The 25,431-nt window shown below is 37.9% G+C and overlaps 1 protein-coding gene and 1 long non-coding RNA gene across 11 annotated transcripts in view; one reads left to right on the forward strand and one right to left on the reverse strand.

The window, feature by feature from the left end:
* The window catches only part of ARVCF (ARVCF delta catenin family member), a 275,731-nt gene that overhangs the window by 78,846 nt on the left and 171,454 nt on the right, over positions 1 to 25,431 (forward strand). For 3 of the 10 annotated variants that reach the window (XR_013940399.1, XR_013940400.1, XR_013940401.1), the window contains exon 1: positions 24,076 to 24,174. The exons of 1 other annotated variant lie outside the window; for it this stretch is intronic. The gene's annotated coding sequence lies outside the window, so the exon portion shown is untranslated. Of the gene's footprint in view, positions 1 to 22,045; positions 22,148 to 22,219; positions 24,175 to 25,431 lie in introns of those variants that run through there. 6 more of the 10 variants (XM_080559762.1, XM_080559765.1, XM_080559767.1 and 3 more) reach the window with 5 other exon arrangements.
* The window catches only part of LOC308179516, a 37,900-nt gene that overhangs the window by 9,537 nt on the left and 2,932 nt on the right, over positions 1 to 25,431 (reverse strand). The window contains exon 2 of the long non-coding RNA XR_013940411.1: positions 5,128 to 5,333. This is a non-coding gene — a long non-coding RNA (uncharacterized lncRNA). The remainder of the gene's footprint in view (positions 1 to 5,127; positions 5,334 to 25,431) is intronic.

A 25,431-nucleotide genomic window follows, 5' to 3' on the forward strand; every position in this document is an offset into this window, starting at 1 on the left:
TTACCAATTTAAACCTTAGTAGGTTTGTTTTCTTATAATTAACATCTAGATTGAAATTATGCAGTTCTTGGACAACCTAATTTCCCTTCATATAGAGGTTAACAGTTGGAAAGACTACTAGACTTTGTAATAATAACATTATGCACATAAAAACTAAGAAAATACATACTATAGCTTTACCAAAATTTATGGACGATGGTATTAAAACTGTAGTAGGATTAATCAAAGTATGTTAATAGCATAGTTTCAGTGGAGAGGGGAGCCTTTTAGTGTTTGAGTAGTCTCTGGACACGTGGAGATGTCCATCTTCCTTTCTGAGGGACCAATAAGACTGATAGGGGGCTACAGGGAATGGCAGCTTGTTTGATTTTTGTCACGGAGATGTATTTGCATTATGGGCAGCTTAATATACAGCGGCTTTGCAAAATTCTTGCAGCCTACAAAGGATGATTACCTTTTTTGCCAGCAAGTAAAACATTATTTGTTCTTTCATTACAATCATTTTAACAAGATGCAGACAAACGCTTGTCTGCAAGTATTTGTGTGCAACTTTTCAAGGCTGACATAGTGTCATCATATCTGAGACTGTCTTCATAGGATTTCTGTATGTTTTCAGATCTGAGAAGCACCTACAGCCTTTGGCACTGTTGTGACTGGAAATCAAAATATCTTGCTGATTTCCAACGTACTTGTATGAAATGTATTTTTTTCTAATAAATAACTAGTCAAGCTGAGGTTTTTTGAGTCCAGTATTTTTGATCTCATCAATCCTTCACTGCTTTTTTAATGTTGCAGAAACCAGACATGTCACTGAATCATTCAGGAGGAATAATATAATTAGAGAGGAGAAAACTAGCATCTGAGCCATAATGGTCTGCCACAGCCTCCTAATGATGGAGTCAGACTGGAAGCTGGCTCACAAAGTGTTACGGCTCTGTAGCGTTTGCAGTTGCTTTGCTGCTTATATTAAAAGGCGTGCATTCCGACTAAAAGAGCAGATGTGCAGCCATATTCTGTCTCTTAAATCTGAAGATTATAAACATTTAAGATGCAAATAAGACTTGTGTGATGGAGTTACTGCTTCTGTGGTTTTGATAGTTAGGCCTGCTCCTCAGTTTTATCACATTTGCTGCTCGTTAGGAGGACGCTGTCCAGGCTGGCAGAACTAAAATTAGATCTGCCAGCTTTTCTCACTGCTTTGTGGTTGCCCATGTCATCTTACTCTCAATTCTACCTGCTCCATGCTGGTGAGCGTGGAGTGAGTTTGAACTGTAATGAGTGCTTTGACAAAAAGGTTTTTTAAGACTCAGTATCTCGATCACATCTGCGATCAGAAAGATCGAGTGCATGGTTAGTTTCTGTGACCTCTTTTGTTCTCGTTTTATTTCTCTCTGTTTTGGAAGCCAAAGTAGTACTGAAAAACTGAGTTGACAGGTATATATCAAATGTATACTGATAAATATTTAAATTGTAAAAGCAGTGCAGTTTCACATCTACAAGTCTCACCAGAAACATATATTAATCCCACTATTGACATGAGCAATTTGCAAATTGTACACCTGATTATTTCTCTTACGTTAATTACCTATTCCCTTTTCTGACGAAGTGGTAGGGATACATAGTGTGTGCTTTCTTCGCTGTTGAACTTAGTTTCCTATTTTCCCTGCTTGCCTATATTTTTTTTCTGCTCATTTTTCTTCTGCCTAGGCACAAAGAAAGTTTTTTGTAGTCACTAAATCATGTATCAAATAACTAATTTCAGATGTCCATTGCTACTTCATGCCTTCTGATATTTATCTAAGCAAGTTATCACAGCAGCCACAAGACAAATACACTGAGAGGGATAAATGTAATGATTCAGGCACTTACTGACACTTCTGGCTGTAGCTCCAAATACACTTTGGCATATGCTTACATTGCCAGTTCACACTTGGCACTACTGCTGCTGTTTACACTGGAAATGTTGGTCTCCTGAGTGCCTTTTCTTGCCAGTTTTTCTGTGTTCTTCCCACTCACATATTTATTTGGCGTCAGCAGGTTTCGTTGCTAGGCCTTCTAGCATGTGCTATACTCCTCAATAGTACCACTGCTGTATTTAGTGGCTTACTTGACTTTTCAAAGACATCTTTCATCTCTTGTTTATGTCTCCACTATTAACAAAATGCAGTATTCGGGGCTTTGTAAGATCAAGCTGTCACCGAACTAGATTAACCAGTTTGCTGTAATTGCCAAATTTCTAGTGATCAGCCTGCTGGTTTTAAACACAGGCAAGAATTGAAGTAAGTCTCTCTCCTCTTTCCCGTCTTTCCTCTCTCTCCATTCTTCTAATGTCTTGTACCTCCTCTGAATTGTTGCATGCTTCTTGTTCAGGTTTTTTCTAGCACTCCACACCCAGTATTTCTTAGAAAAAGCAAGAAGAACTGTTTTTAATTAGCAAGACGATTACTTGCCAGAATATGAGGAATATGATTTGATTTAATTTAATCTCCCTTCATTGGCCTTAAAGATAAATATAAAACTGTGTGGGTCTTAGGAAAGTTTTTCAAGTTCTTTACAGTAGGATCATAGTAAATTTTTCTATATCAATAGAGCTAAAATAGTACATGAAGAGATGGGAGCAGTCATCATAAAAATGGAAATACTACGGCAAAGCAAATAATTCTGTTTCAGTAGTGCAAGGATAAACACATTCTTACTGCTTTCACCCTATAACCTCTTTTAAAATACAAGCCAGAGCTCTTTTTTTGGTGTTTAAAACCAAGATTATACCTAACAAACTGTTGTGATTCCACAGTTCTTAAACTTATTGAGCTGAAAGCAGTAGGAAGCTGTTAAATACATATATTTAGCGTGTATCGATTAACATAAGATTATAGATGCTAACATAATCATTTTGTGAATATGGAAACACTTCTGTGAGTTAATATTACACATTTTCGCTGTTCTTGTTTGTCCTGGGAACTGAAAAAACAGAAGCTGAGTGTTTGAATGTGTTGGCATATCTTGAAGTAACCTAAGTAATATGACTACCCAGTAACCTAAGTGTATTAAAATGAAAGACACAGCTTGTCAGAGCTCTGGGACTTGGCGTACTTAGTATTTTCTTCTTCAGTAGCTGTCTGCGCTTTGTGTGCAAGGTCTTGGTTTGCCAGGAAGGGTTCCTGCACTGTGATCTGTAACAACTACAGAGGATTGATTTCTTCTCTCCTTAGATATTCTTCCTAGCCCTCTTTTTCAAGTTCACAGACCAAGGAGTTTGGATGCTTTTTATATCTTTCCCTAGCAATTGTTTTTCATTTTAGACTGCTACAGTATTCTACCTTTAATTTTCACCTTGCTTATAGAAGCAATTTGTGTTAGTGATCTTAATCTGTGCTAACATAACGCTGTTTTGTGTGTGTGACTGAAGATTATGGCAGAGATTATACTTTTTCTCATAATATGAACTTCTCCCTTCAGGTCATCAGTAATAACAGGAACCTACTTAATTATTTTTCAACAAAGAAAAATGGAAACGTTATTTGATTAAATAGATCATACCTCATTTTTGTGTAAATCAAGCAGACGTGTTGCACTCTTTCACTGTCACCCAGGTGACAGTGAATTTCAGAGACAGTGAATTTCTGAGAGTAAGGATTTCAAATCCTTACAATCTCTACTAGCCAAAACTTCATTCGTAAAATCAATGTTTCTGTAAAAATAAAAATTGCCAGAGCATCTGAAGTAATCTAATTACTTCTGCCTTTTGATTTCCTAATCATTTGTATGTAGCTTATTGGCATAAATATCTTATTTATGTGAACTGAGGTGTATCTGTGACATTTTTGAACAGTGCTCTTGCATGGGAATGCTCATTGGGTTTAACTGCATACACGTGCCTAATCAGTCAGCGTTCTGGAAGGTGTGTGCATCTTCTACCCTCCATGACAGTGCTGTGGATTCTCCAGGTTTACTTAGAGGCTTCCAGTTGTTTCAAGCTTTTTTTCTGTGTTCTTCTAAAAAAAAAATCTGCTTCATGTAAGTAGCCAGAAGAGTTGGAGATGTGGCTGAGGCCTCATTCAGTTGTCTTTCCTTAGGAAGACAGGAAAGCACCGTGTGTGTGTTGAGGCCTCTTGCCCATGACTCTGACCTTCAGCAAACTGTCACTCTCCATGGGATTTCTCTGCTCCTATCTGTGTTCTATATTCCCGGCTTCTGACTTTGCTAGAAAGCAGTGGTACTGTGTCTGTCCATGGTGAAAGTCTTCTGATGAGTGCATGGCTTGGGTACCTTTGTAACAATAACTGCCTGAGCAGTATTCTCCGTGACAGTACAGGCTAGTAAGGATAGTCAGTACTAATGCAGATTTATGGAGAAAATACTGTTCTTCAATAAAGCTAGTTTACCCCAATTTTATTCACAAAATATTGTTAGCTGTTAAGGTGTCTTTTTTTTTTTTTTCCCAAGATGGTTTTCTTCTTCCATTTGGGCACAGTGTGTGCTCAGAAAGAACTGGACATTTTTCAAGTACATATTTTCAGTAAGAAATTATCTGGCTTGACAAAATATCTGGTAGCTGCCTTTTGTTCAGAATTGAGACCTTGCCAGCTTAATTGTCAAGCCAGTAGATGTTAGCCACTGGCAGTCAGAAGAGCATAATTAACATGCTAGAAGGATGTCAGATAGACCCAGAAACATCTGACAATGTTGACTGCAGACTGCTTCTGGTTATTGTAATCATAATGAAATTGTTACAGCATTGTGCTGTTTTATAGCAGCTAATCTGTGTTGTACGAGTACAGTACAATATTAATTGCAAATTGCAGAATTTTTTCTTGAATGAAAATCGTCAACAAAAATTTCCTTTATAGAAAACTAGGTTTCTTTGGCAAGTGGGTGTTGAAGGAAATACTTCGACACTCTTAACTTTATAGTTTGACTGCACAGTAAGTTTAAAACCTGGTAGAATAGCAATGACACACATGTATTAAACTTGCTTTTTTCTTTCGGCAAGACCTTTTTTCTCTTCATCAAGACATTTTCAAATAGGGGCCAGATGGGAGAGCTTAATTTCTCTCGTTTTGTTTCGGTCTACCATTTCAATTAAATATGGTGAATTGAATAGCCTTGAGAAATTGAAGTACAAACCTTTGGCTAAATTCACAGCTGGAATCTGCAGTATTTTGTCTCTTGCAGTCAGTGTTGAACTTGTCTGTTCACACACAAATTAAACAATTTGCTTCTTTCCTCTTCTCTCTCTTACTTCTGAGATTCCTCCTTTCTTATTTTCTCTCCTGATTTCCTTCGTTGTCTTCCATCATTCTACTCCATTTAGCCTGCCTTCTGCTGGTCCCCTGCACAAAGCCAATAACTTTGAATTAGGAAATCAAGCTCAGAAGCTGCTTCTCTCCCTCTAGCCTGTTTTTGGACTTCCTGATTGGATGGGAAGCTCCATAAAGCTGATGTTAAGCCTCCAGTAAGCAAAGATCATCTGGCTTTTCATAATTTTATGGTTGGGGGTGACTGCACTGAACATCCATACTTTTTAACCATTTTAATGGTATCTATGTCATTCAGAAATTTGAAAATTAAATCTGGTCATGTAAATGCATAGTACAGTTATTAACAGGAACAAGTATTACTAGTAACCAGAAATTGCTCTTTTATTTAGAAAACAGCTATTCTACAAATCACTTATTTTTCAAATCCAAAATAATTCTTATAATGAAATTCCAATGTATTAGTTTAATATTAAAATTATGTTTGGAGTTGAACAAGTTGGTACATGTAAAGTAATGCTGAAAAAAAGCGCACAGAAAAAAAAAGGGTTAGCTGTTAGAAAAGAAATTAAACCTATACTCAGATCTTACATAATGGTAAATTAATCTTACTGATTGACTCTTGTTGTCAAAATCTGTATTGAGCGCAGCATTCTTCAGCAAATGTATATGAAAGAAGAATGATTTTTCACTGCCAAAGGTGACTTTGGTTGCCCCATTGAAAAGCTATCATGTTCATTTGGGATATCTTTGATATATACTGGAAAACAGAAGTAGGTAATTCATCAGCTAAATTAAATGAAACTGCATATTAGCATATAATGTAATAAAATTCCTTTTCTAGACTTGCATAAAAGGTGATCAAGTGCTGCATTTTAATTTAATTGGGTGTGATGAATTCTTGTGCATATTAGGTTGTAAAATCTTAAATTACATTTTTATAAAAGGTGTTCAGCTATTTTTAGCAATGTTATTGCAAAATAAATATTTGAGGAACAACATTGTTGGCAAAGTTTCATTTATTACATACACACGTAATATATGTGTGTGCGTCTGTGTTACTAGATTCTGCAGATACCTGCTTGTTCTTTAATTCCTAGATACCTAATGAGAAGTACTAGGAAGGTAGTACTATCAGCTGTCAGCAGAATTTTGATAGGAAGATTATTATGTATTAACTTTAAATAGAGTTAGAAATATGTAATTCATGCCTACTTGGCAGATTTTGCAAATCTCACCAGTGCTGTACATTTGCTAACCTATATGACATGAAGAAAAACAAATCTTGGAAATACTGTCATTTAGATTTGTGGCTATCAAGAAACTGCAGTTTTAAGGTACCTTAGATGTTTAGGAGAAAATCCTAGTCCTATATTAAAAGCTGCCTGGGCTTCTTATAAGTATTTACCAAATGCACAAAAATCTGTGGCTCTTCCTTCAGTAAAAAGGATTAGCTTAACTTGTGCTTGCTCATAGCATACTACATTGAAGTGAATCACTATGTGTTGACTTCCGTAGTTTTACATTTCCTGAGTTTTCTTTGAAAGTGCCATGTCTTTATCAACAAACTAATGTGCTCCAGGAAATAGGTGCATCTAGTTTGCCAAAGTTAGTTCAGCCATCATTTCCTTAATAAATGATGTGCATCACTGTTTGCATTTAATGACTTGAGCAACATTTTATAAGCTGTTGTACGCTTCTCAGTTCTGACATTTTAAAAAGCCACAGTTCTTATCTATGACATGTCTGTGTGGTGATGCATGAGCTTTTTACCTCTTTTGTAATACTTGTATAAAATTTATTGGCAGTAACTGTTATTACCCAGAGCATCTATTTTGAAAGGTCTGTGTATCTATCCTTGTTGACTAAGCTGTTAAGAGGTTTTTTTTGTAACTTTCTGGGCATTTTGCCACTGCTTCTGTCCGAACTTTGTCTGCATTTTTATCACTTGCTTTAGTTAATGTTTGCTTGTTTGATGTTAATGCACTGATTTACATTATAATTAAGAATGAGTAGGAGTTCATAAGGGAACTCCAAGTTCATAAGTAACACAAAAATAATGCTGTTTTAAATAAATTTCTAAAGATAATTGGGTGTAAATACTAGAATATCAAACAGCTTGTAGTCCACCTCTTTTGATGGAAAGCCTTTTAATGAGTGTACAGTATTGCTGTCATTAAGCGTGTTGTATGGTAGCTGTGTATGTATCACATCTTTAAGTGGAGAGACCGTGCTTCCCGTGACTATTTCATATGTTCTGATGCAAATTATGGTAGAGTATGTACACACACACTGAGTTGTATAATGTGGGTACCTGGTGTTTTCTGTCTGACATCTTCTATAAAAGCAGAATCAAGTTGTCAGTCAGAATGGTCATTGGCCAGTGACATAACAGCAATATGGCAAATGAGGATATAAGGCAAAGGGAAGAGGACCTCAAGGAGAAAATACTTTCTGCTCACCTCCTTGTTTATTGGTTAAGAAGAGCAAATCACAGCAGATGGAAAACACAGCCCAAAGCGTGCTGTTCAGTTCTGCCTATACGTCCAGGGATTTATCTGTGACAAAGTCCTTGCTGAGGAAAACATACAATTGGAGGGCATGAGCTTCTTGCAATCGATACAGACAAAACATAAACAGAGTCATTTAACTTTGGATCAAGTGAATTCTTTTCCACCTGTCTTTTTCATTTATGTAACTCAGTTGTTAACTGAAGTTACGCTGCCTGTAGTATAGTGCTGTAAGGGAAATATTAGTCCATTAAGACTAATTTGGGGTTGTAAGTGTGCAGTGAGGGTGGTAGCTATGATTTTGCAGGTAATTTTTGTATTACCAAATAACGTACATCATCCAAAGTCTTTGTTGGTTGTTACACTGCCAGAAATGTCAGAGAGAAATAGCTCAACTGAGTGTCAGAAGGATCCAAAGACACAGGCTTTCCATTTCCCTTGGCAAGGTTTTGCAGTACTTGCTTATAAGTAGTAGTACAGCTGAACTGAAAAGTGGTCTGCTTGTCTAGCCACAGCATTTTAGTGTTTCTCTCATTTATTTTGGACTTTTCTACTTGCCCCACACATAGCAGTTTTAATTGTGCCTGTTTCTGTGCAGAGATGAGGAATCTAGTCAGGAGCAGGCAACGCATTTCATTAGTGGTTTTGTATAATGCTGCCTCCATGGCACCAATAAGCAACCTACCTGAGCGTAAAGCAGAGAGCAGTCGAGTCGACTGCATTCAGTGCGTTTACCCATGCGTTGCGTGTCCGAAGAGTGCATGTCGCACAACTGGCTGGGCTATAATCCTTTTCAAGAACTGGGTGCATGTTTGGAAGCTTTTTCAGTAAGGGACCAAGGAGGCTGTAACAAGTGGATTACAAGCACGATTCAGGCTTGGCAGAGAATGCAAAATAAGACACTAGGGAAAAGGAGTGGTAGGACAGATTGCCACAGTACTTTGCATCGTATTCAAATCATGTGTAAAAATGCTCATCTGTCACTACTGCATACACTTGCAATGGGACAGCATCAAAATTTGCCCTTAAGGTTTCCTCTATAAGAACAGTAACTTTCCTAATAAGTTACTCACATTTTCACCCTATGAGAGAGAAGTTTTATTAACCAATTGTGTTCATTGGAATAGGAGAAGAAGCAAGTGATGGTTGGGATGCAGCTCTGGAACTCGCGGAATGGCAAGAAATTGTTTGCTGGTAGATGCTGTATTTTTTCACACATTTTGCAATGTTAGTGTCTTGATGTTCTAGTAAATTCCTTATTCTGAAAATATTTATTTTAATTAGTTATTACAGCTAGAGACTAATTGTTTAATTTCATTTTTTTAGTCATTTGTTGGCAAGTGAACATGGAAATGCTCAGAATCTCTAACAGTGTGACTGGGTAATTAGTTGCAAGTGGGCAATAATAAGCAATTAGAGAAGGTATTACAGTTTGGTTTTATTTTTCAACCTTATCTGAGAGCTATAAGACATCTGATTAAAATTGATGATAAAAGTATATCGCTGGAATGAAGCAGTGTTTATATAATGGAGTACAGGTTGTGTTTTATTAAATATCACATGCTCCAAGCTGGTGCTTTTTTCCCTTCTCCCCTGTGGTGCAAGCCATGTTGTCAGATGTGAGCAACCAAGGACCAAAGAAGGGACTTTGCAATATAGCCATGAGCCTCAGCAAGCTCCAGGCTTCCCAGGATTCTGTGATTCTATGATCTGGGGCTCAGACTGTCAGCTGGCATCTGCCATTATTCAACTAATACTTGTTTTCCCAATGTCAGTCGTATGGGCCCTTTACAAATGTGATAACAACGGCATGATCTGTCAGCATGAGCCTATCCGGTTGTTTGCCATAGCCCAGGAAGCACCTTAGGGATTGCCATATCCTCAAGAGGCAAGGTAGGCTAGCGTCTGTCTTGCAAGAGGAGGTAGGTAGCCCGTGTGGTTCTGAGCTCCTGTCTCAGCTCCATCTTTGTGTCACCCATAGTGTGGATGTGTCATGTGGGCGATGCAGCCACCTCCAGGCTTGCCTTGATCATCTGTTGTACCTCTTTGCTGGCTTTATTTATTTTACTTTTTAGCTAATTCTGGCAAAATATTGGCATAACCCCAACTGTGTGGGATAGATTGTGGATAGATTATGTGTTAGCAAAGTGATGTGTTCAGCAAGTAATGACTTTGTTTTCTGCCTTACAGTTATATATTAATCTGGATCTTTTGCATCAAGGTTCTAAAAAGGATCCGATTCAGAGTCAACTTGCTTTTACAACTATGTTAGTCTGGAGCAAGTATTTAGTTGGCCAGCCTGTTAGGAGGGTGATGCTGTGTAGAATACAAGGGGCTGAAAACACTGCATTATGGGGAGGATAAAAAAAATAAAGTAGAATAAAGTAAGAATGAAAATTTGTCACAATTTTCTCAGAACTTCTTCTAACATCGGAGAGTTCAGTCTCACTGCAGGTGGAAATTATGCAGAGACTTTTGAGAGGATCCTAGCAAAAGAGTAAGTTTTCTAGATATCTTTTGTAGCAAAGAAACTGTGATTCTTTATGCCTTTAGTTGCAAGTATATAGCCATTAAATTTTAGTTAAAACTCTTAAGACTCCTGTTCTATCTGATAAATCTCTCAAATGTGAATTGGAAAGAAAGGGACCAGGAAGCAATGTGGTCACGTTTCTTGTGGAGAGGTCGATGTTACTAGTGTTACTAGTGTTAATTGTTAAACTTTCTAGTTGCTTAAATTATTGTGTGTTTTCACACAAAATCTGTTTAAAGAATAAAATAAAACAGATCTCTGTTGAAAAAAACAAATAGTCTTCCTGATAATCAACAATAAATTTCAGAATATACAAATACGTCTTTTTCACTAGAAGACGACTGGTAATAATGTGGGTGCTTCTCTTCTGAAGTACCTGATACCTCATGATATTTTGTATATAAATTTAATAAGATGTTGTGAAGTAGGAGAATGCAGTTTCTTCCCAGATTATGCTGTACAAAAAGGTTAAATAGCCCCCAGCCATACATGCAGGCTACAGTGGATCTGGGTCTTAACCAGGATGTCCCAATTGAAGACAAATGCCTTAGGCCGCATGTCCTCTTGACCTTGACAGTTAAAAGAAAAAATACGGGTGGGAAAGAAGGAAGGATAAATCAAGCAAGGTATTATTTCAGTAGGTTTTGGCTGCTCCAGGTGGCACTAAACGTAAATCACGAATTACTTCATTTCTTAAAATGGAGCATATTTTAATAAAATACACAAAATTCACCTACACAGAGGAGGTCGTCGTATTCTTGTTATGCGAAAAACACTAAAAGAAATCAGGACTCAAAGAAATGCTTATGTTACCTCAGAAATATATAATTTTGTTTTAGCAGCTGTTTGGTTACAGTGAGTCTGAAGGGCTGAAGTGTTTCTCATTACTGACCGCCTGGGTTTGGACTTGGTGTACTTTCCAGCCAAAAGAGGGCTGGAGGAAAGGGTCTAATGGTGAAGCCAAGTTGCAGGCTGCAAGTGGAAGGGGAGTGACAGTGTCTGTTTCTGTAGGTAAATTTTCCTTCCTGAGTGGAGCTATGAAAGGATAAGCTGCAGGAATCAGCTACTCGGAATGTTCTTGGTCTCATGAACAGGGAAGGAGCCTGGGAATCAGAGACAAAGCATCCTGTTTGTAATCTGTAGAAGTTTCTGGGGTAAGGAACGCTGTAATGAGAATGCAACCTGAAGCTCAAACTAAGAGGGAGATCTTGAAAAGTGTTGAATTCTTCCTGGTGAATTTCAAAGGTGAATTTCTTCCTGTCCTAATTTCTCATATTTCCTGCTGCTAGAAGGTAAAATGTCAAACAGTATGAGATGTATTTATGTAGCCACAGTTGACATTTTTAGAGTCACTAGATGGTATTTAGGCCTGGATGGCTGAAAATGCTATGATGTGTGCTTATGAAGGAAGCATTTTTTACTTTTAAATCTATGAATCAATAGGAAATTAAATATACTTTGGATTAAATTCTAAGTTGGGAACTGTTTGATCATGGACATATGGGTGGTGCTGGGACAGAAACCAAGAGGATTAGAATAGCTCCTTAGCCAAAAGAGCTCTTCCTATCGAGCTTCCTTTCTATGCTGTGGGATTTTGTGGTTCTCAGGTAATGGTGGAATAGATTACAACACTTTTGTGTTACTTCGGACAACAGCATGACTCAGGAAGGGAAGGGAGGTCAAGAGAAGGTACATTTAATAAGTTTCCCCTGTACTAGGTAAATGTTATCAGTTATTTAAATATACCCCTCTCTTCCTAACCCCCCAGATGGAATGTCTTTTTTTGTTGTGTTTCGTTGTTTCTCTGGCAGAGCTGTCATTGAACCAAGGGAGAATTTCTATCTTAAAGCCAGTTCAAGAAAGGAACACTGTAAAAGGTATAATGTTTCTGTAATTGCTTACAGAGTCTCTCTTGAGTAATCTGTTGCTTTGTCATTATGTATTTTCTTAAACCATTGCACTTTTTTTATATTATCTTTACACCTCTCAGAAATTCATTAGTATTCATGCTGTTGAAGGCCTACTAAAATTGGTTTTAAAGTAGGGGTCAGGTGATAAATATTAAAACTGTGGAACTTACGCAGGAACCTTTGTAATTCTGTATTGTCTATGGTGAGGGTGAAATTTAAGTGCTAGGTGACAACATTTCTGTCTTTGCTTACTGAAAAGAGGGATGACAGTATTTCTGTTGGGGCTCCACACTATGTCTGATCGATGTCTCTCTTCTTGTTCTACCATGGAAGTCCTCATTTAGTTTCCTTCTCCCCCTGACAGGGCAGGAAGTGTCTCCTACTATGTCACTTTGGCCTTCAACTACATTTACAGCAGGTGGACACTTGCTAGCCTGTTCTCAGCTTGTGCTCCTACTTTCCTGATTTTTTTTCTGTACCTGAGCAAGCTAGATTAAAGTCTGTGTGAGTATGTCGTGCATCCCACCTCTTTCTGCAGTAAGGGTCACACTCTTAAGATGTCTCCTGCTCTCTGCTCCCACCCTGCCAACTATGTCTAAGCCATTCCTGAGATCAAAAGGCCAATCTTCTGGTTGCTTTGAGGATGACCACAAGCACTTTCAGCTGCTGTGACTTCACCTCAGTACTTTGATGTGTCTGGTTTTAATCCTGGGGCTTCGGCAGTGAATAATGGGATTAAATGTTACAGTACTGTTTGCTTTCCTGAAATATCACTCCCTTCTGTGTACTGCTTTATTTTTCTCAGTGTAGGTGGATTGTAGTTTTAGCCAAGCATTCATCTAAAATAATCCTCTGAATTAGAGGTACCATGTTACTAATTTTTTATAAAGGTCTTTCATTTTTTTAGATTGAACATTGTCACATTTATATAAGTCAAAACTGAAGGTGTGTGTATAGCCCATATAAAGTTGCTAAGCTGTTTGTGGGAAGGATTCTGAACAGAGATTACATTGTACTTGCTGTCTGAATTCTTTGCTACTTATCTCTTATATAATCTTAATAAACTAAGTTAAAAGTATTTATTATAGCTGGAAGATATTTCTACTTATACAGTGCAAGATTGTGATATGAAAGAGGGAACTTGTTTAAATATTTGAAGTGCCTAGACAGTTAAAGCAAAATTATAATTTTTCCCACTCAGCAGTCATCAGCAGAATGTTTATTAAAAAGGGATGTTTGAATAGAAAGTTGTTTCTTGGAGAAGATATTTAATGATCTGGAAGAATTATTTCCGCATTCAAATAACTGTAATTAGGCAATAGTGATAAGTGCATTCCTGGAAAGAGGAAATATTATTGACGGGCAACATAAACTACAAAAAGCCTTGAGATTTGGTTAAAGATACAAAAGAAGAAATGCCTTGGAAGGGACAAGGTCAGTGACTAATTATAGCTATATGGAAGAAAGCAACCTTTCCAAAAGACAATTGCTAGTGCCCCCCCCCATTCAATAACGTCTCCCCTTCACGCCCCCCCAAATTCAATACTTTCCCCAATTCCAACTGATTTTTGTATTAGGCTCAACCTCAAGCCAAGATTCGGTTGTATCGGATGCTTTCTTGAGTCCGTGTAGGCAGCCAAGAGAAGTACCTTCAAGCATAGCACTCAAATGCACTTGAATGACTTTAGGGCTGTGATGCACAACTGTTTCTACGATTTTAGAAAAGAATTAAATGCAGAGATCTCTACCACCTTTGCTATCGATAGTTTTTGCATGTGTGGTAGCAGAGCGTTCAGTTGTATCTACTGGATTTCTTGTCTTGAATTAGGAGAACAGAAAAAAAAAATCTTTACTGTGTTCAGCAGGCCATTTGTAAAAGCTATCTATATCACTTCTTCCTGGGGCTGTGATTGTTTTTAAGGCTTTTTGATTCTTCATTGCTATGATGGGATAGAATTTAGCAATGAAGACACTTAGATTATAAGTGTTGCAAGTAAATTGCAAAAACTAGGATATGGTGCAGTTAGGGTTATCTGAAGACCTTAATTTGTATTCTGGGCCATACATATTGCATTACTTTTCATCTGCTCCATGTCTCAGATACCACTTCCTATTTACTCGGATGCCAATAGCAAAAGCATCAAGTTTCCGTCCATGTTTTTGAACTGCAGACCCAAGAGGAGCAACCACACAGAAGAAGTAGAGTAAATGGGGTCTTGGTGGAGGCCTATGATAAGGCCAAATCTGGAGCAGGTTTTATAGGCAGGAAAGGAGGAACAGGTAAGAAGGAAAATAGCTGGAGGTTCAATATGGGTGTTACGTTGCTAGTTACAAGCTACGGTGACCTCTGCCAACCTTTGAGCTTCATACAGAGCACAATAGAGACTGCGTATCTCTGCACTGTGCTGGCAGCCGTAGGGTTGCTGCTGATAGCAAGTTGCTTGACTGTGTCTTCTAGGCCACTGGTGGAAAAAACTTGCACTTTTTTATTTATTTTTTTAAATGATATGAAAAACAGTCAAATTATTCTAGCTGAAGTTTTCCTAAAAGAAAAATTAAGCCTGAAGGAAAGACCTATCAGGGAAAACTTCAGCCCAAATGTTCAAATTTTGATGGAGTTATAAGCTGGTGTGTAAAAAGCTCTTACAGTAAAGAATCAATCTTAGCTGTGAAAATTGCTACTTACAGTGATGCAATAAAAATCATTTTTGATAAATAGATGAATGTAACACTTTGCAGACTAAGCACAGCACTGCATTTCTGTCTCATGCAAGTGAAAGATCTAAATGAGTAAAGAACGTTTTGAGTCTGGGCTAATCAATGGGGTTACTATGGCTCCTTGATTCACCCGATGATATGAACAAGACAAGTCCTGAACGTTAGTCTCTGAAGGCTATTTTGGCTGCCAGCATAACCCACCCTAAAGAAGCCAATATGCTTGTCAGATAGAATAGAAAATGTTTCTGAGTGATAAAAGATTTCTGCTTTGAAGATTCGACAATGTTTTGCACCTGAAGACAGAAAAGTTAATTGGCAGTTCCTGTGACATTGTTTCTGCCACTCAGACAGCAAGGCTCTAGAGCAGGATGTTTTGCCATGTGTAACAAAGACTGTTCGGTTGGCAGTACTAGAGCTGTTACATGCCAAAATCCGTCATATGGAATGATGAGTCTCTTTGAGACTGTCATTAAAATGTATCTGTTTTTCCTGCCTTTATATGTTTATGCATGAACTGGATGATTATTCGAGACATCAGATGAGCTCAATACTTCTATTTTGCTCAGATATTATTTATTATGCTCAGATGCATGTTTGTCTTGTAACACTAAAAAGCTGCGGTGTTAACCAGGACAAACTTGGATTATGTCCTAAACTTACATGGGTAAAAGGAACTTGGATTGCATTTTAAATTTACAGATGCTGAAACAGTGAAGGGTCTATCGATGCCACCTTTGAATCTGCACATACAATTACGGAAAACAGATCTATAGTTTTGGTCTAACAGAGTAGGTTTTCTTAGTGCCTCAGGCTTCCAAATTTAGCTTGGTGAAAAAAAATACTTGATTGAGAATGAGACAGATGTTACTAGAGAGAATTAGAGCTAGTGGGCCTTGTTCTTTTCCTTCCCTCTTTATGTATTGTATTAATCTCCTCTTCGTTGATACTATTCCTGGTTTAAAGCAATGTAAGGTCTAAATCTGGCTGGTTTTAGTAAGATTGAAATATGGGGGAGTAATGCACTAGGATTGATTGGTAAGCAGCAGCTAATAAAATTTGGTTGATTTAGTACCTTCAAGAATTAAACATGAATATTGACATTTTTTTCTTCCCTGTTTAAACTAATGTTTTCAGTTCCCTTCTGGGGCAATGCAGAAGCCACACAACCCAATAGATACGACAGTGAGAGTTAAACTAGATATATGTTCAGCAAAACAGGAGAGGGTTTATTTTTTGTTGTTTGTTTTGTCTCCTGAAAGCCACAAGTAAACCACAGGAAGATGCTTGCTTTAAACAACAGAATTGTGATTTTTTCCTAGCCATGGCAGTTTGTTTATTGGAGTAAAATACTAAGAGACATACTAAGTATTTGATTCAGGTGGGTTAAAAGATCTATTTCCTTTTGATGCGTTTATTTGCATTAATCTTAAAAGCATTAATGGGAAATGCCCTCATAAACCTTGAGATCAGAGCCATAGAATTACAAAACATTTGTTATTACCCAGGAATGTAGCTATGCAGTTTTATTAGCCTTTCTTCTACTGTAATCTACAGATCTCATTTAGCTGCATGCAGCCCTGTTCTTCTGAAACATAAAAGGAAGGAAATTTCTCAATAGCCTGAAATCAAATTATCTGTCTGTGCTTATCTCCATGTAAAGCACCCAAGCCCACTTTTTTTTTTATTTTTTAAAAAAGGAGAATAATTTTACAGATAAGAAAAGCTAGATTGTGTGCTTTAGATACAAGCATTAAGTGGTTTGTTTTGTTGGTGATTTTTTTTTTCAGAGTACTATTTATAGCATCAATTAACTCCTCATGGTTGGGATAAGTCATTTGACACATCTGTTGCTGAGCTTAAACACTCACTGTTTTGTGGGGTCACGGTTCGATTTTTTTCCCTCTCAAACTGTGTAGCAAAATGACCATTTTCTAACTAATGTCAGCTCGTTTAAATACGCTGTCTGCTGCCACTGTTATTGTAGTGTTTGGAACAGATGAAGCAGGCTGTTGATCTGCTTAACTGCCTAGCTGTCCTGATCTTTGTTGCCTGCCATTTTGTTATTTATTTTGTCGCTGTTAGAAGACACCACAATAATATCAGTTATGAAAGGATGATTATGACCATCTGCAAGATTTTCCAGCCTTGCTGTAATATTTCACTTGTTCCATTCTGTTAATGAGAAACTGGCCTGGCAATGGAAATCGCTGCCTACCCACCAACTCTCATGTTCTTGCACTTTGCAAAATGGAGATGTAATGGTTGTAAATATATGGCTGTTCTCAGCTGTAGTTCACTGCACATAGACAGCTTCAGATTGCCTTGCCATCAGTAAGTAGCCTTTCTCTTCAAATGGAAGCCCTTTGGCCAAAACTCAAAATCTGGAGGCCAGAAAAATGAGGATAGTTGTGTATTGCTTGGCAAAATCTTTTAAGTATTCTGTGGAAGTAATTACGTAGTGTAATCACAGTTTGTTCATGGGATGGGCTTATGTATGGCCAAGCTGGACTTTAAATTGATGAAGGGAAGCCTCAAAATACTAGCAGAAGAGCTAAAGAGTGAAGTTATGAAATATGCTGCTTTTGATCTTGATTTTTTTTTTCTTACTGAAGTAGCCCTGTTCCAAGAATAGACTTTACTGATTTTTGGTGGCACTGCTTGCAAGGGTAGCCTGGCGAGGTAGTGCAGTTTATTAACAAAGTATTTCTGTTGAAATTGAGATCAGACCAAGTCCATCAGTACAATCCTATGCAGATAGCTTGTATGCAGTGCACTGATAGTTAATTTAATGCCTGATGCTATCTTGCATTCACATAAGCTGCACTGCTTGAGGGTTTTTTCCTAGCTGAGTGGAAGAGAGTATTCTGGTAAAATGGTGATTTTCTATTGGATTCCTATTCCTATTTGTATTCCAATTTTCAATTGGAATTTTGTACTAAGTAAAAGTTTGCACAGGTAGCTGCAGATTTTGTGCTCACAGTGGAAGCACAGAGGTTAAAGCATATATTGATGTCAGTGAGAATTGGATTGGGGTCAGAGGAAGTGCTGAAGCTCAGTACCTATAGCTTCTGCTAAAGGCAGCTGTGAGAATACTCTGCAACCTGCATATACATGAATCAGAAAAGGACCACAAAGTGCAATCCATTTTTAAGTAGAGCTCCTTATTGATTTCAGTTGGGGAGACCTTTCAAAAATCAATGACATGAAGCAGCTTTAGGATGCAATGGCATGTGTTCTAGGGTGTTAAAGTGATTGCCCTGTGAACTAATCAAGCCGGTAGCAATCATGCTTGCAGAGTTCCAAGGCAAGAAGAAAAGGTGTCAGAGGTTTGAGAAGCAGCAAATTTGCTATTCGTATTCCAGACTTGGCTTCTTGATATGGGAGAAAAAAAGTGCTGTCTCCCAAATGCTGCCTGCGTAAAATAGATAAACAGAAATTAAGTTGTGCAAATCAGTGATTCTTTTTATGTAGGGAATGAAATGATTTATGATGCTAGTATTTCCATGGTCTTGGCTGAATTTGACGGAATTAACACTCATTGAGATAGAACAATAGCAAAGGATTTTAACTGTCACACTCAAGTTATGCAGACTCGTACTGAAGTCAGGATTTAGCCATGGCTACGTTGCTCAGTCTTTTGATATGTACAAGATTAAATAAATATATATTTAACCTGGAAACTCATTTGAAAATATAGGAGGAGGGTTTATTTACACAGAGAATTTACAGTGCACAGTGTGAATTTATAGCCTATCACATACCCCATTAAACCTTAGTGTGGACACTTAGTAAGTGTGAGGTAACATGATGCCACTTTGCTGTGTTATTTTATGCTTAATTAACACAAACACTGATCTTTGAGGGAAGTGTGGCATAACGAATGCTCTCTGATTGAAGGCTTGAGCTTTCTCAGTGTAGGCAAGTTCGTAGGTCCCGAAGAGCAAGAGCTCTTCTTCAGAAAGGTGCTGTCATGCTCTTCTGGGCTATAAATGATAAATTTCAAGATGAAATGGAAATTTTTATATTGGGTAAAACTAATCATAGGCTAGAACATTTACTTAAAAATTACCCTTGTAAAAATATTTCAATTTGAAGTTTAATAGTTTGCTGAATTATTTATGCTATTGTATGTATGTGGTTGTTATAAAGGTGTTCTGTATTGCTCTAATTTATTTTCCTTTCCATTTGGGAGTATACAGTAGCAATAGAAACATATCTTATTAGGGAAACAGAGCTACAGTATAATTAAAGCCATGTAGGCATGCTGTATCATCAAGCCCTGAAAACACTGCATGAAATTTTAGAAAGAAAACTAGAAAAAATTGTAGTAGTAAGATGTGCTGAAGGGGTGTTAAAGAAATTGAGCTACAGTATAATTAAAGCTGTGTAGGCACACTGTATCACCGAGCCATGAAAACACTGCATGAAATTTTGGAAGGAAAACCAGAAAAAAAAATCTAGTAGCAAACTCTGCTGAAGTCATGAATCATTTCCCCAGGGAAGGTGTAGAAAGACCATGACTGGTATAATTTAAACGTGCACTGGTGAATCCAAGCGAGATTAGATATAAGAAATTTTTGTATTTAAAAATACAGTTAAGGTGATATCTGCACTAATGATTATGGCTGCAAATAGAAGTTGTTAGTAGAACTGTAAAATTTGCTTTGTTCAGGCAAATTACAGTTGTGATGGAAAAAGCAGTTTTGCCAGCAAAGTTGTATACCAGGAGTACTTGGTTCTGTGTACTAGTTTTTCTCTTTGAGATCCTGTGTATAGGAAAGACACAAGAAATGCTTTCAATTAATATAATTTATATAAATAAATACTACTCACAACCTCTTTGATCAAGGCCATTCAGTTGCTTTACAAAGATGAATACCTACCACCAGAGAGGCTGTAGCTGGACGAACCAATAAGGAGATGTTGTGACCTGCCCAGGGCTTTCCTGCATATGTATCTGTTGGTGTTTTCATGTGTCTATAAGCTTTGTGTAAAATAAATCCCCCCCGGCCCCTCTGCCCCCCCCAAAAAAACAAAGCTTAAGAACACCATTTCCCTGTCCCCCACTCACTAGACAAACGCCTTCTTTAAAAGATGTTTTAAAACCTGATTATCCAAGTCATGCACTGTCTGTTTTGCTGGGAATCATATCTTTTGTAAGTTAGTAGAATACAATTTAGGTGCTTTTAATTAAGAGGTTAATTTGTCTAATAATTCTCTTTAATGGATTGGATTATAGCAGGCAGCCCAATAACTGTTAACCATAACTGTTATAACAGTAAGATCTGAGTTACTCTGGTGCTGCTGCCCAGAGCCAGTTCTCTAGTGAGTGAAGTGCTGGGTTTGCATTGTGCAGGCAGTGATGTGTGCGTGTCCCGTTTCTTTTTGGTGGTGTTGCTAAGGCCAGACTGTAGATGCTGTTCTGCAAATTTGTTTGCAGAACGTACTTATTTCTACAAAATGATTCCTGCTAGATTTCTGATTGAAATTTCTTACTGATGTAAAATCTCAAATATTTTACATGGACATTTTTCTGTAATAATAGAACTGGTGGGCTGTAGCGTTTGTTCATTGCTATGCTCTTAAGATCCCAAGTTCCTTCTCAAGCAGCTTTCCTGTTAGCATTTCCTCTTCCCTTGTTCTTTCCCTAGTTGAAGCCTTGTTTCACAGACTGCTTCTGTCCAAAGAAACAAAAAAACCCCTGACCAGCCTTTTTTGTTTCTTTTGACACAACACAGTATGTCTGTCTGTGCCCATGAGAGAACTATATTGAAATAGCTTTCTTTGTGAATTCCTCATTGCTATTCATTGGTGGAGATTGTCACGTAAGGGTCAGATTAGAACTCAGTCAACCAGAGCAGCAACGAGAAGAGCCAGGCCCAAGACAGATTTCGCCATAAGGTCTGAGAAGCAGTTTATTTGGACTTTGTTACAATTAACATGCATTTATTTTTGCACAACGTTACTCTTTTGTCTGTAGAAACTGAATTATGCTTAATTTATTCCCTAGGGTCATTTACTTCAGAATTAATCTTTCACTCTACCTCCTGACTTTCATCTTTGGATGTATCTTTGCACAGTTTTGTTAACTTTAGTAAGTTTTGAGCACAGAATTTACTTCTGTTAGTTTAAAGAAAATGATTTTTTTCACGTGGTGATTCCGTGCCTTTTGAGATTGAATCAGTGCAAAGAAAGGATCATATTTCTGGTATTTTAGCCAAAACATAAGAAACAGTGTTTATGCTGGCATCAAGAAGGCAGACAGTACCTGGTCAAGCATAAAATCTGCTGGGGCAAAATTACTCTTTGAAAGTGTTCTAAAATATTTGAACCAGCAAAGTGAGTTTGTACTGGCTCTGCATTCGTGCCATGTGGTTGCAGCATTTTTACATGGTGGTGGCTTAAAACTGGATATGCTGCTTCATGGAACCATGCCTTTGTGAAATGGATTCTATTCTGTATGTTATCCAGCAAAAACAGGTACTAAATTTGCAACCACTGACCCAGAGAAGTTCCATGCTAAATGTTTTATGACAAAACAAGTCCAAGATTTACTGAGCTAAACAGAAGACCTAATATCCAAGAGCCTACTTTCACTAGCGTTTCCTATAGGATTAGATTACAAACAGGGAGAATAAACAAAGCAGTTGCTAACTATTGTGCTGTGTGCATCTTTCAGAAATGAACTTACCCTCTCTGACAAGTATCCATGAAACAATCTTGAGCCATTTCAGGGCTCATGCATAAAACAGGGGGCCTAAAGTTGTGTGCCTAAATAATTACTATTATTTCTAAGAGCTTCATGTTAGGTTTCTGTGTTCTAAAATGTTTGGCTGCAATATCCAGTTTTAGAGCACACAACTATTGACTGCTGGTAACAAACCAGACTAACTTTTTTCTTCCTTTCCTTTAGCAGTCTCAAGATTGCCTTCTTTGAATTTTGTTTGTTTTTATTCCCTGTTAGGAACAAAACAGTATCATAAATGATCTATGATAAGTAATTATCTATGATAAATAATTTATACAACAAAGTAAGGAGAACATGGGAAACAAATGTGAGCAGAAGAGGCTGTAATACCTTGTTAACTAACTCTGTCTTCTTTTTCTTCTCTCTTATAGTTGGTTCTGCTTGAGGCTGCTGTCCTACTTTGTCAATACTTTTCTAGTCTTAGCGGGTGATGTCACAGCATCTTTGACATTCAGACCCCAGTAATCCACTAGGTGTGTATCTTGCTTGTTTTTCTCTGCATGCTTTCTGATATGGCATGGGGGATAACAGTCATTTTGTGCTGCTCATCTTTTGTAGCACTTTAGGGTGAAATATTATTAGCATGTGCTATGCTTCAGTTCCACAGATTATTTTAGTCCTGCTTTTGCTTTTATTCTGATGGCTTTACTCCCTGTAGAAGCACATAGCTATTGTTCCCATGCATGCTCACAGGCTTTCATTTTGCTCCTACAGCTGCCAGTTTGCTATATGTACAAGCTTCTTGTTGCTCATTGTAGTACCATCTCTTGTTAGTAGGACCTAGTGGACTTGAGTTGGGCTGGGAGAGAGCAATTTCTGTGCTCAGTATTCAGACTATGGGAGCTGAGAAATTTCCTGTGTGCTTTGAGAGACACTTCCCCTCCCCCGGAGAGAAGGCTCTGCAATGTTCTGTGGCTGACTGGTGGGCACAGCTCCACTCTTCAAATCCAGCTCACTCAAGAACCTGATTGCCTTACAAAAGCAGAATACTTTGAGAAGTGCAGAGGATTAGAGATTCTCCAGAACTGTTAGGATTTAGATGCCCAAAGCTCCCAGAACTCTATCCCCTTAGTCACAAGGCTCTCTTGACAGCTCTTGACCGTCAGCTACATCCTATACTAGCAAAATTAGCGTGCAGAGCTCACTGACTTTTTTGCAGAGGACCAAGTAACCCTAGGCATATTAATGTTTCTAAGAGCCTTCAAACTTGGTCATGAGTTTGGGTGTTAGCTGTGCATAGGCCCCGATTTTGGCCTCTTCGCCCAGGGGTGGTGTTCATCCCTATTGAGCACTTAAGCTGTATGGACCTACAGGAGGCCATTTGATGCATTAGTTCTTTATATGAACAGTCAGAAAAAATAGATCGTCTTTGCTCTAAGTCTAATGCAACACAATAATATATTTAGAGTCACATAGGCAGAAGGGAGAAGAGTCGCTGCTGTCAGCGTAGCCTTTGATACCATGTAGACAAGCGTTTGCTGTGTTTAGAAGTGCAGCCTAAGGAATAATCTTTACCTGGCTGCTATAGGTCTAATATTTTCATCTAGTTGTAGGCTTTTCAATGCACTTTAATTTAGTTACAAATTGTAGCAAATTGCAAGTGGCAGCCTGAATAAGTAACTCATGAGTCAGTACTTTTATTTTCTTCCTCTGGTCTAGACTGCTGATAATGTAAATTGTCGAAACCCTGGGTAAATAATTGGGAGTGCAATCAACAGCAAGCAAGTATTTATCTGTTAATAAATCATTTGAAATGCAGAAGTCGGTCTTTGTCCAACTGTTCTTAAAAGGCAGTTACTGGTCCTGCTGTTGTTTCTGCATAGGAATTAGGATTTTAATGGTCACTAATTGTACATCTGAAAATTTATACAGTTTATTTTCTGCCTATGTTTTTCTTTGCACAGAGGAAAGAACCACAGTATTTATGGTTGTAAGGAGGTTAACATTATATTTTCTGCATGGAGATCTCTATAGCTCTCTAGAGAGCTTTACCATTTATAGAACCCAAATTTTCTAGGATCTCTCATGTGTGGCATCAAGTTCTTACACCTCATTAAGAATTTTCAGAACGGGATCTTCGTCTTATTCTCAGAATGTGACTTGAAAGTTATACATCAGCTAAGTCATCAACTGCAGCTTTTATTATTCAAGCTGTTACTGCTTCAGAATCAGTATTAGAGGAGGTGTTTGTCAGTTTTACATGCTGCTGTTGGTAATACTCTTCCCTGGAACAGAAACTTGCAATATATATTCTGAAAGGAGTGTGTTTTTCTGAATTTAGTTATTGTGGTTTACATCCTGCCATCTTCTTCCTGCATTCCGAATTGATTCACGTTTTGAAGTTAGTACATAGAAATATCCAGCTGCCTGGGTACCCAAAAGATAACAGCTATCCCATCTCATAGTCACAGGTGAGAAAAACTTATTTTAGCTGCAGACAATGAATTGCCTGAATAATCTGAAGGTACTACAAAAGATGTTTGCAGTTACATATTGTCAGGTAAGGTTCGATTATTTTCTTCTTTTAAGTGGGAGTTCTTCTAAATCCCTACACTGAAGTTTAACCAAAGGCAGATTAATTTATAGTGTTTTTTTCTTTCGAGGTGAAACTCTGGTCTCCATAAAGAAACACAGTAGATGGGTACAGCACACATGATTAGCTCTGCAGCGATAACTTTCTATTAGAGCTCAGTTCTGACCTTCTCCTGAGGTGAAAAACCTGGAGGAATGCTGAAAACTTCTATACTTTGCTTTTATTTCTTTCTGTTGTGTATATACGGGCTTACTACTGTGACATATAAGCCATTTTTTGACCTGTGGATTTTTTTTTCTCTTGAGGGAAATTCTATTAGCCTAAAATCCACTACTTATTAGGATTTCCAGAGGGGTCTTCTGATCTGTTCACTTACAACAGAAGCATTTCGTCCTGCCTTGGAGCTTTGTCAAAGGTTCACCTGGTACGAATACATTCAAGATAAAATTGAAGCTCAAGGATTGCTACACTGCACGTTGGAGGAGTACTGTTCTGCAATGCTTATAACAGATTGGCATAGTAAAGGTTGGAGAAAACAATAGAGGTCCTGGCTTATCGGACGAACTACCTACAGTAAGCAAGAGGAGGTGACCCTGCTACTGAGTAGCATTACTGAGTCCTTCTCATCTGTGCACAGGGAGCACTGCACATGGCTGTACTGCACTGGGCCTCTAGCATTTAAGAGAGCTGGAAGAATGGGGTGGTATTTTTATCTTTCTGCATGTAGGGTTTCAGTTCTCTTCCATGTAGTATTTCCCATTTAATGCAGATTCTTTGTTTGTAAAAGGGACTGTTGGTCTTGAGTAGATACACAAGAAGTTGTATGAAAGGAACAATAGTTTATACCTTACATGTCATCGCAGTACCAGCTATGGAATGGCTGTGGAGTTCAGACTGTTCCTTATGCTGGCATGGCCTCTGGGCTCAGCTGGAGAGAACATGTGGATACAGCCTCCGAGTTTGGAACTGAGAAAGCCAGAGCTTTTCCCACTGTCAGGCTGAGAATGGACCCAGCACCCTCATCTGCTCTGAGCTAGGCCTTGAAAGTACAAGCCACTTAAAGCTCTTAAACTTTATTCAATACATTGTCAACTGTTGGAAAAGAAAAAAAAATGCAGCTGTAGTAGAGAAGTTGGACTTTTGGGGGGTAGTAGCTAAAGTCATTTCTTTTTGATGTGAATCTGAGAATGATTCCACCTCTAGTATGCTCACATTTTATAGAGA

The sequence above is a fragment of the Anser brachyrhynchus genome (genome assembly GCF_964034855.1).
Source record: "Anser brachyrhynchus genome assembly, chromosome: 17".
NCBI lineage: Eukaryota > Metazoa > Chordata > Aves > Anseriformes > Anatidae > Anser > Anser brachyrhynchus.